Below are 13,096 nucleotides of genomic sequence, written 5' to 3'. Positions count from 1 at the left end.
CCCATTTGATGACATATTCCAACTTTAAATGTGCTTTCAGCAATAACACACTAATTTAAGAAGCTGAGGAATTTTTAATCTTAGTTTTTGGTGAAATCAGTCATTAATTTTATTCACAATGTACAGAAAGCTAAGTTAGGGCATGGTAATACTGCTACTGAATGAGAAAATGTAGCCAATCAGGAAATGCAGATTAAACTTTTTTGGACGTACAAGATAGCTCAGTGGACTAAGCACTTTCTTTGGCAAGCACGGGGACCAGGGTTCAATACTGGATCCCAATGCTGCTCCTGGCGATCAAGTGCAGGCGTGGTGGCGCATGCTTGTAATCCCAGCCCTGGGGAGGAAAACAGAGGATCACTAGGAGTCCACGCTGCCTAGTGAGACCCTGTACCAAATATATCAGTGGAAAATTTTTTTAAAAATAATACCCTTTTTCTACTACATGTTGCTCTTAGAAAGTATCACTTTCCAATCTTCTAGTTTCTGATCTCTTCTACTTTTTTTTTTTTTTTTTTAGAATAGTGTAAATCTGGCATGGTAGCAGCCTATAACCAAAGCAGTCTGGTATGCTGAGTAGGAAGTTCACACGTTTGAGCTCAGCATGGGCAAATCAGTGTGACCCTGTATTAAAAAAAAAGTAAGAAAAAGCCTTGGGAATACAGCTCAGAGCAAAGGTCCTGGATTCAATCCTTAATACTAAAATGAAAAATGATGGTACATACCAGGAGCCAACTGAAAGATCTCAAATGATCAAAGCAAGAGCAATGTGAAACAATAACTTTTTTTTTTTTTGAGACAGCATCACACTATGTAATTCTGGCTGGCCTGGACCCACTCTGTATCCCCAAGTGGCTTTGAACTCACAGGAATCTTCCTGCTTTGGCCTCCAGAGTGCTGGGATTACAAGCATGTTCCACCACACTCTGCTTGAAACAATGAATATATAAATATCATTTTAGGGCTGACCAAATAGGTCAGTGGATTAAAGAACCTGCAAGCAGGCACAGGGGCCAGGGGTTCAATTCCTGGATCTGCTGTGCCAGCCCTGCTCCCAGGGCACACTGAGACAGGAACTAAGACTGGGCGCACCTGTAATCCCAGCTTTTGGGAGGCTGTAAACAGGCAGATCACTAAACACCCTGTAGACCCGTTCCTAAAAAAAATGCTATATAGATATAGATATAGATATAGATATAGATATAGATATAGATATATAGATATAGACACAGATATGTTACATAATCATACATATATTATATATAATTATATATAATTATATATATATAATTTTATACCCCAAAGTATAGCACAAGCATTCATAAGTCTGTAATGATAAAAAGTAGTTTATTTACATTTTAATTAGTAGGTCAGTGGAATAAGCAAACTTCTGTATAGCAATGGTAAATAATTTAAGTAAATACTACTGTGCCACTCAAGAAAGTGGAACAAAATTTCCTACTACTGAACTATGAGGTATGCATAGTAACTTCTGTCCAGGAGGATAGTGTACAAGGTGTGGGAGATACCGTCACAGTGGGAAAGCAAAAACTGTTGTAGCCAAATGACCACACTCAAGACCAGCACTAAAAGATCATGCTGATAGTGTGTACCCATGAGGTGATGTAATGAAAGCACGCTTTACCACGAGTCTTACAACCATAAATCTTGTTTTCTATTTTGATTGGAAAAACATCACATGAACCACAACTGAGGGTATGCTACAAAATACCCAATAAGTTATCGAATCTGTCAGGAGAACAAAAAAGCAAAGTCTGAGTAACTGCCACAGTAAAGGCACAAAAGAGATATGATAACTAAATATAAAGTGGTACCCTGAAACATAAATTAAAAAAAACCTAAGGGAATGTGAATAAAATACACACGTCAGTTATTAGTAATGTCCTCATATAGTTGCAATAAATAACACTGACACAGAATATTAATAATAAGGAAAATGGACGGAGCTATAGAAACTTGCATATACTATTTTTGTAAATGTGAAACTATTAAAGTTTGTTTCAGTATCCAAAAATTATATATTCTATTTTCCATATAATCAGGTCATAAACTTCTGCCACTATTGTACCTGTCTTTATTGTCAACAATAACATTTATTTAATTTTTTATTCTTTATTTTGTTTTCTAGTTTATTTCCCTTAGTAGTCAGAAATTAACTCTTAAAGTAAAGCCAAACAATCTGCTCATTTTTGAGAAATGATAATAACTTGAGGAAAAAAGAATCTGTTTTTGAAGCTTATCTTGCTCTCTTCCCAAGCAGAAAAGTGGCACACCTCACCAAGCACCACGCTCTGTGCTGCTTTTCCCCAGAAATAGCAAACCCATGTTAAAGATTTACTTACAAAGCATAAGCACACATGCCTTGCCTTCCACCAGCCCCAGCAGTAGGGAATTACTACAAAGGCTTAATCTCCTAACTGCCTAATCAGTTCCAAACGGAAAACTTCATTTTGATTTTTCAAAAGATTAACAGTGCCTAATTATACTTTCTTTATTCCACTTATGCAGATTTAAAATAGAAATAAACATATTTATGCCATTCAGTTGACCAGTTGATTACAAGATCAGTTATTAAAAGGGGGAAAAGTGAGTTAGAATGTATATTTTGCTTTTTAAATTAGACTCTAAGTATGGATAGAGACAGAGACATCAGGTATTTGGAAATGTATTTAACAGTACACATCCACAAGAATATTATGATCTTATGAAACAGGAATAGCCTCTCAACAATACTTGGAGAGTAGTAAAATTTTATATATTCAATGGCACCCTAAGTATATTTTCAGAAATGCATGATATGTTAATAATATGTTAATTAATAACGACATTCTTTAAAAGGTTTATAGTCAATTCCAAGTCTCTGTCTTCTCTAGTTTTCAGACAAGGGACTCATGAGAGAAAACTGGGCAAGGACATAGGCTGGAGTGGAAGGGAGGCTAACTCCAGTCAGTGCAGCTTGTTCATGCAGGAGGGAGTCCTTGAATTCTTCCCACCAGTCACACTGCAAGGGCTCAACTATGAGGGAGAAAAATGTGTTTCAAATGAACGGCTCTCAATTGTTAAGAATTGTGAAAAGATTTCAAAGTTCAAGAGCTGAAGAATCTTATTTTGTTCCCACCCTGCTAAATGTGCTATATATGTAAACCTGCTATCATGCTGGCCTTCAGGTTTTATACTTGAGGAAAGAATGATGATGGTTTTCGGCATTTCTGTGACTTTGGCCAAGGATTTGCATTTTCTGTAGCTCAATGTATAGAAAAGTATAATGTGCAACATATTACCTGGCATCTTCTGCAAAGGTAGATCCTCATGTGAATTTAGGTTTAGGGCTGAGAATCTGGAACTTAAACGAGTTTCTAGGAGGTACTGGTACTAATCACTCAAACTCTTAGTGGCAGGAATCTGGCTAATTCACTTTATACATGACCGTAAGGCTTAACCTCTGCATAGCAAGTTTCATCTGCTCTTCCATTGGCATAGATCTATATCTATATCTAGGTCTAGATTTAGATCTAGGTCTAGGTCTCTCTAGGTCTATGTCTAGATCTATCTCTATATTGTTATTTATATCTACATCTCTTGATCTCTCTATCTACCTATTTGAAAGTACATTTAATTCTAGTGTTTGTACTTTATTGTAAAATTTGTCCAAAAAGTAATAATGATTTTTTCCTATCTTTAAATGTTACAACAGAATGCATGAAACAGATCCAAAGAGAAACACAGGAGGTTAAAATCTTACTGAAAATCAAAGCATGGAAAAACAATCTTCCATGTAGCAGGAACCAGAAAAACAAACAAATAAACAACCCAGAGGCAGATAATCTTTTTGCAGATTATGCAAACTTCAAACCAAGAATGATCAAAAAGATATAAAGAAAGCTACTACATACTTGTGAGGGGAAAACTTCATGAGGAAAAAATAGTGTCCCAAATTTTCTGATCAAGAAGATTATGGGGCCAAAGAGGAAAGTGATCGATGACATAGAGTGGGCCTAAGGAGAGTCACATGGGGAGAAGATACTCTCTCAGGCTTTCACAGAGAGCACATTGGCCAAGCATTGGTCGTGACTCATCCACATGGCTGCACTGATAAAGGTTCTACAATCTGAGGTACAGGATCTCAGGACAAATCCTGAGAGCATTTCACTGACCTTCTCAGACCAAAAAGCTACAACTCTTGTTGCATAGGTCCTGCTTTACCTTGGTCTTCACCATCCAGCAGAAAAGTATGAAGACGAAATTATAAGAAATAAAGCCATGCTGTTAAGTTGAGCTGTGGGGGACTCAATTTCTGACATTGCCAGTTAAACAGAAAACCCAATGCTATTATGGGCTACTGGACTCTCTTAGAATATTTTGCTGAGTTTACACACCTATAATATTCAATAATGGAACTTAGAAAAAATGGGGTATACAGATGAATGTCCATTTTGTATCTGTGTATTCAAAGTGGTTGGGATAGATATATAGTTACATTCTGTTAATGAATAGAATGATTTGTTCTAATGGTGTTTGTAAATAGGATCACAAGTCCGCATCTTGTACAGCAATTAACCACTAAGAAGAATATATGCAGTGTATTATTTGTTGAAAAATAAAAAAATAAATATATATGCCCCCAATACAGAAGAATATATTTATATAAGACAATTATTAGAAATCATGAAAAATTAAATAGGCAGTAACATAACTGTAATTGGAGAACTCAATATCCATTTGTTACATAGAGATAGATCAGTGAGACAAAAATAAAAAAATAGCAGAACTGAATCAAACCTGTGAACAAATGGACTTAGTAGATATTCTAAGACTGTTCTACCCACAATCATTAGAATAAACTTTCTTCACAGGTGCACATTGAATGTTCTATAAAATAGATCAAATACCATACCTTCCCACAGAACATGCCTAAGTAAATGCAAATGAATTGAAATTATTCCATGTGTATTATCTGACCATAGAGCAATGAAATTAGAAATAAAGGACAAAATAAACCACAAAAACTCCATAATCCAATAGAAATAAAATTGCTACCTTCTGTAAAATCAATCAGTCACAGAAAAAATAAAGGATAAAATTAAAGTAGTATCTACAACTAACTGCAAATGCAGATACAATACACTGGATGTTATGGGATACAGAAAGTAGTTCTATTAGGGACATTTAATTCTATAAAGTCACACATAGAGATATCAGAAAAAGCGAAAATAGCCTAGTATCTCAAGCTTCTAGGAAAAGAAGAGCAAAACACAAAGCTCATACGAGGAAGGGAATTATAAATATTACAGCAAAAATTAACACAGTGGAGACTCAGAAAAGAACACAAAGAATTAATGAATTGAAGAAGTGGTTCTTTTAAAAAATACATAAAATTGATAAACCCTTAGCCAACCTTATCACAGAAAGAAAAGAAAACATTCAATTCATATATTCAGGAATAAAAAGGGTGAAGTCACTATTCTGTGAAAATTCAGATAACTAATACCTAATATTTACTCTTATAAGATGGGAAACACAAAAGAAATGGACAGATTCCTAGATATATATGAACTACCAAAACTGAATCAAGAAGATAGAAAATGGTCACTAATACAATATCAATTCATGAGATTAAGAATGTGTTTAATAACTTATCAATGAAGAAAAGTTAATATCCTGTTGTATTCCAGCTTAACTCTACAAGAAATTTAGAGATTAAATATCAATACTCATCATCAAACTAATGAAATTGAAAGAGGAGCAGTACTCCCTAACTTATTCCTGGAGGCAAGTATTATCATGATACCAAACCCAGAGAAAGACCCAACCAAGAAAGAAAACTAGAGGCTAATCTCCTTAATGAACATGGATGCAGAAATCTTCAATAAGTCACTAGCAAACAGAATTTGACAAATCATCAAGTTCTACAATATGATAAGGTGGGATTTATCCCAATGATGCAGAGATGGTTCCACATGTGCAAATCAATAAATGAAATATATGATACCAAGAGAGCCAAGACAAAAATCACATGATCATCTCAATAGATGAAGAAAAAAAATTGATAAAATCCAGCACTACAGATACTGTTGCTTGTGTCTTTATTACTTACTGCAATGTGATAAGGACTTTACTTGTATGTTATTTGTTCATTGATAAAAATGTGAATTATAGTAACCTTGTATTGTTTTGGGGTGAAATGAGTGTTCTCAGATGAATTTCTGTATGTAGAAGTCCTATGAACCTTCAGTGCATCAGATGGGACCTTAATGGGAAACAGTGTTGTGAATATAAGCACTTATATAGAGAGAGTACCATGTGACAACTAAGAGACTGAAAACATGTATGTACATGAAAGAACAAAACTGGCAAGCAAATTCACAAAATGTAAGAGGGAAGGAAGGATTTTTCTACAGATTTTTAGAAGAATCATAACTATTGCAATAAGTAACTGTGTAAATTTGAAAAAGAATAATTTACTTGAGAGAGAGTATAGCAGTGATTGATATGACATTAGAAGCAGTACATGTTTAGAAGAACAGAATGACAGCCATTCCAAGCATGTCCCTAGTATTAAACATTTCTATTTTCAGTGCACTTGCTTAGTTCAGAGGTATCAACCTATAGAGTTAGGGTGAGAATCCTACCAATTAACTACTAGTTTCAAAAACCTGATGGAGATTGTCAGGACATTGCCTTAACCATCTTGTGTATATAAATGTATGGTTTTTCCCCTGCCATGCTCAATATGCAATGTATTAATTATTGTAACTGTCCTACTAACCTGTTTGAAACTATCTCATTGCTATTTCTTTCTCAGTAAAATTAATTAAAAAATAAATAGTGAACTAGGGATAGCTCAGTGGCATAAGTGCTTGCCTGGCAAGTGCAAGATCCTGTGTTTGACTCCTGGTACCAACAAGAAAATAAATAAATAAATAAATAAATAAATAAATAAATAAATAAGAACTGTTTCCACAAAAACATTTGAATAAGAAACGCACAGCTCAGCATAGTTCTGATCGTGACTGAGGAGATTTATTGATAACAGAAGACTTACCTTGAATAGATATGTCACCTGAATGGAATAAAAGTAAAAAGAAGGAAGTTTCTCCTCTTTTTTTTTTTTTTTAAGAATGCATAGACTTCATCTTTTAGTAGGGGAACATAATATAATTTGTGAACACCATTGCAAAACTCCAAAGAAATGTAACTAATAACTCTACCAACAAAGATGCTAAAACTGTTCAGTAAGCAGTTAAAAAAATTGCCAACCTTAGCAGTCATCAGAAAAATGAACTTTGAAACCATGATGAAACATTAAATCATACTCATTGGAATGGATGAAACTCAAAGCCCTGACAAGGCTCAGAGCCTGAGATCACATGAAAGCTCTCACATATGATATACATGTGTTTGGTGCAGCCACTTCAAGTATTTGCTTGGCATCAATTACTAAAGTTAAATATATACATACTCTGTAACAAAATATCTCATGCCTAATGATTATGCAATATATACACATTCTCCTCTTCAGAGTAGCTCCAGGCTTTGTCACCTTGAACTTTGTCTCCTGGTTTCCAGTGAAGAATTTCCAGCCTTCTAAAGCAGACTCTTCAGCCTCCTCATAGAGACTTGCTTAGGACACTACCGTGAGGCTTTAGACTAAATCTTTAGCAGCTGTTTTGTATTTTTCAATACTTGATTCTGCAGGTGGATATTTTAAGCCAATATTGTAAATTCTTAAAAGTTTGTATAACTTTCGTTAAGTCTGTTTATGTAGAAGCACTGACTACTACAGCTGTTTTAGCAACTGGAGCTTGAAATTTGGTCCTCTGAAACTGTTATATAATACATTTTTGTTGTTATAAGCCATTCAGTTTATGGAGCTTTGTTATGACCCTCCTGAGAAAGTAATACATAAAGTTAAATAACATAACGTTTTCATTGATTTTAAAAGAGAATATAACACCATCACTTAATTCACAATCACTGTTTCATAGTTGTGTTTTTGTTTGGCATGTGAAATAATTAAGGAGATATGCATGAGTTTTTTTTAAAAAAAACTGGAACTTTTGACAAAAAGAAACTCTAGAAATAGACTTCAGTTGATTCGGATGCAAAAGCAACTATTGATATTGCTTAACATATTCCGTTAGACTTTCTTGTCATGACTAACATGCACAGTTGTGGGTAGAGTTGGTTTCACTTCCAATAAATTTTAAAGACAAACACATGCAAGAGATGGAGTGTGAGCTGAAGCAGAAATAGAAGGACTGGAATACAAGAAGTGAAAGCCATTACCTTCTGAATGTTCGTTACATTTTGGTTAATTTAATATTCTGTTGACCTTTAAAAATATACAATATTTTTAAAAAGTTATTATAAAAAATAACATTTTCTTTGTGCAAAAATTATGTAATAAAACATTTTGAGATCAAAAATACAGTTCAGGAGGATGTAAGTAAACAATAAACATACATTGGAAAGCAGCATTAACTTTCTCCTTAGGCAAATCCTCAGGTTCATTCTTTTTCTCTGAAAGGAGCCTATTTTGAATTTGGAGCAAGCGACTAGCACACACAGGAAGTCTGCCTAGGGTTTGCATCTTTGGAAAAATTCTCTGTCCCTCATTTTGCAAGTGTAGTCACATCATACAAACTGAGTTTTCAGTCCATAGCTGGAATAAGAGTGAGTGTGAAGTAATGAACCCTGCTCACCATCCACAGGTGTGTGGAAGACATTAGGTGTAACGGAAGAGAATGTAGTCAATGTGCAAAGAAAAATTGGCAATAAAGAATGACAGGTTTCCTAAAATGATGCCTGGATTCTTGAAGCCGGTTGGTTGTAAAACAAACTCTGCCCACAACTGGGCATGTTAGTCATGACAAGAAAATCTATTTGAATGTGTTAAGCAATATCGATAGTTGTTTTTGCATCCGAATCAACTGAAGTCTACTTCCAGTGTTTCTTTTTTTAAAAGTTGCAGTAGTAATTAAAAAATGTAATCAGCTTTAAGAACCACTAAGCTCTTGTAAAGAGTATGTCTATTCCATGGAATTATAGAATCCTGAATAATAAAACAGCCATTAAATGAACATAATAAAAATTGATAAATAGCATGAAAGTAATGTAAAACTTGTAAATCTTTATTTCTCTCCACCAACCACAAATATCTCTATTTCTTGCAGACAATGGATTCCCCAAATGATTTCTGATAAAGAATCATTTAAAAATTTTCTAACATTAAAAGGCTCTCTAAATCCTATTCAGGTATAAAAGAAATGCAGCTCTAGTTTAATAAAATGCATGCTAATAAAAAGACATACATGAGAACTATAATATGTAATGTATAAGTTATTGCAACTGTCATACTAACCTGTTTCAAAACTCAGTTTCATTGTATTTTTTATCTATTTTCTCTTTGAAAAATACATTGATATTTTGTTTCTTATTCCTCTAATCATGAAGCAGAGTGCAAAAGATGATGAATCCCCTACAGGTTTTTGAAAAGCATATTTATGATATTGACTACTCAATAAATTTTAAAGACATACACATGTAAAGGATGGAGTATGAGCTGAAGGAGAAACAGGAGAAGTGGAATAAAATAAGTAACAGATATTTCTTTCAGAATGTTCACTACATTTTTACTAACATTCAAGGCTAATTTTGTATTCTGTTGACCTTTAAAATTATTCAAACAATCCTCTTTCTTCTCTTTTACTGCACTGCATTTCATATTTATTTGCCTAACAACCACAATTTTATGATTTATGAGGCACATTCACAGTACTGCACAAACAGCATTCTATATTTTACAAAAATTTTGCATTGTGACCTGTACCACTTTCTTGTTAAGTCTTTGAAAATATAGAAACTATTTAGGAAAAAATTAAAACTAATTGTTGTTATTGTGAAAGACCAAATAATACTGCCAATCACATAAAATTATAGCCTTTGAACTTAAAAACTAGAAGGCTCTAGAGTTATATTAAGGGTTAATTTTTTTTCAAAAAGAATCAGACTTGCACCATGCTTATAGCTAATCCTTTCAATATGTCATTTTAAACTTGTGTGTCTAGTTTTAACTATACAAATAACACTTATTAGAGACATATCTCCAAAACAAAAATATCCAGCTAAACATAAAATTTTTGATTTCCTATAACCAAAATTAGATTATTCTTTGCAAAGCTTGTTGAAAAATACTTAGGTTACCTTATTGAATAGTTTTCTTAAATATTTTCCTTTATATTTACCTATAAAAGCCATGTAAAAGTTATACTTTTTATTTCAACTGTTACACATTTCAAAAAAGTAAAAAAAAAAAAAAAATCATCTATTTTAGTGCTATGTCTTGTATGAACATTTCCCCCAAAACCTCATGTGATCATAGGTGAGAATTTTTCAAAGACCACCGTATCTAGTGTGTGATGCCTCCAGGGATTTACGGTGCATTGCTAAACTCAAGGACACTAGGATTAAAGGTGAGAGTGCTACCCATCATAAGTAGCCTGGATAAACCATAAGGGATGGAAGAATTGTGGGAGTTCCTTATTGTTCTTACCTGCTTGCTTTCTCTGGACCATTTCTCCTCTGTAATGCCCTCCTGAAAGCCACCCTGCCTTGGAACCAGCCAATTATAGATAGGAACTTCAAAATCAAATAAACTTGTCGCTTAATTTTGGTTGCTGTGTATGTTATCTCAACAATGAGAAAAGTAACACAGAAGTTGGTATCAAGAAGTGGGTCATTGTTATGACTGAAGCTGACAGTGTAACTCAGGCCCTTTTCCTTGTGGGAAGAGTTAGGAAAGGTTTGGAGGTGCCAGCTGAAACAGCAACCATAGAATATCTGAGTCTGTACTTAATGTGAGATTCCTGTTGGAGATTAGAAAAATGAGAATTCTCATGGAAACACTGATAGTAAAGCCTAGGCTGAAAAGGTTTCTGTTGTAAAAAAAAGAGTATATTGGATTTTGGACTAGAGATAATGTGTGCTATATCTTCATAGAAGGTTTGTCTGCATTTTACTCATGTCCAGAGACTTTGCCTAAGACTGAGATTACGTCTGGTAGATGAACTAAACTTATAGAAGAAATTTCAGTTTCACTCAGTCTAATGCTGAGGTGGTGGTATGGCTGCTGTTAGGGGCTTTTAGCAAGATTTATGTTGAGAATCAAATGAAAGAAAACAGTAGAATGATTCAACACTGGAAGTTTTTGCTAGAAAGGAAGTTTCAATGGAGTTTATGCCTACACAAATGGAACAGAGGAAAACTTACTTAACTAGTGATAAAAAGTCAAGTATTTCAGAAGAAGACAACAGAAAAGTTGGCTTGAGGATGTCACATGAAGTAGGATGACTCCATTCTTTTCAGTCTTAGAGTTTCAAAGGTGAAAGTATTTGCTTTAAGAAGAAAGCCCGAGTTAACAACCTAAGTTTGCAGACCAAATTAGAGAAAAAGGAAGGATACAAGGAAAGCCAACATTTTGGCCCTAACCTTCTAAGGTCAATTAAGACTCAGGACATATGAGAACTTGTACTGTAACGTCATGTACCTCAGTAGTGTCCCAAATTTTCTGATCAAGAAGATTATGGGGCCAAAGAGGAAAGTGATCGATGACGTAGAGTGTGCCTAAGGAGAGTCACATGGGGAGAAGAAACTCTCTCAGGCTTTCACAGAGAGCACATTGGCCAAGCAATGGCTGTGACTCATCCACATGGCTGCACTGATGAAGGTTCTACAATCTGAGGTACAGGATCTCAGGACAAATCCTGAGGGCATTTCACTGACCTTCTCAGACCAAAAAGCTACAACTCTTGTTGCATAGGTCCTGCTTTACCTTGGTCTTAACCATCCAGTAGAAAAGTATGAAGTCGAAATATAAGAAATAAAGCCATGCTGTTAAGTTGAGCTGTGGGGGACTCAGGTCAATAATTTCTGACATTGCCAGTTAAATATAAGACCCAATGCTATTATAGACTACTGGACTCTTTTAGAATATTTTGCTGAGTTTACACACCTATAATATTCAATAACGGAACTTAGAAAAAATGGGGTATACCGATGAATGTCCATTTTGTATCTGTGTATTCAAAGAGGTTGGGATGGATATATAGTTGCATTCTCTTAATGAATAGAATGATTTGTTCTAATGGTGTTTGTAAATAGGATCACAAGTCCGCATCTTGTACAGCAATTAACCACTAAGAAGAATATATGCAGTATATTATTTGTTGAAACTGTCCTTCCGATTTGATTTGAAACTGTCTCATTGCTATCTGTTTGTCAATAAAACTTTGAAAAAAAAAACCTAAAATAATTTATAAAATCATTCCATTTAAATAGTAATCTAAAAGATGAAGTGGAATACATATTATCATAAATTATTAAAAAAAAAAAAAAAAGAAAGCTCGAGAGCACCATGTTCCGGTATGACTGCAACCTAAGACAAATTGTTCCTTAGAATTGGGTTCAGAGTGCTTAGCTACACAGGCAAAAGATCAGGAAGCCTAATTACTTCTCCAACTGGCAGCAGACCTTGTTATCATCCATGTGGCATTGGTTTTATGTGTATTCATAATTCAAGAGTTGTTGGGTCAGAAAAATCTTCCGTCAAGATTTGAAAAGAAGGTCAGGCAGCATGTCCCTCTGAGAGCAGTATGTGAAGTTGTAAATGTGGAGCATTTACAAATGAAGATGCAGAGAATACCCCAAAATGTCAGAAAAGTCAGGAATGTGTATTATCTAAGGAATACTGCAAAGATATAGCAGTCCCAGCCCAAGAGAGAAGCCACAGGAGCTACTGTCATCAGCAATGCTGTAATTGTGGAGCCACCCAAACACTTCAGTTTGTGTCTCATCACAGACTGCCATGGATGTTGGACATGAAACTATAGAAATTAATGTTTGCCCTGATAGATTTTGGACTTGTTTAACTCACATTTCTTTGTCTTTACTTGTTTGTATATTTTGAATGGAAAAGTTTGTCTTGTGCCACTGAATGTTGGAAATCTTTAAATTTCTTTATATTTGTACAGGGGCTCCCATCTAAGAATCTGCCCTAAATCTCAGAGGAGTTACTGAA

Source organism: Octodon degus, unplaced genomic scaffold (assembly GCF_000260255.1).
Source record: "Octodon degus isolate 3935 unplaced genomic scaffold, OctDeg1.0 scaffold00030, whole genome shotgun sequence".
NCBI lineage: Eukaryota > Metazoa > Chordata > Mammalia > Rodentia > Octodontidae > Octodon > Octodon degus.
This window is presented reverse-complemented; position numbering follows the sequence as displayed.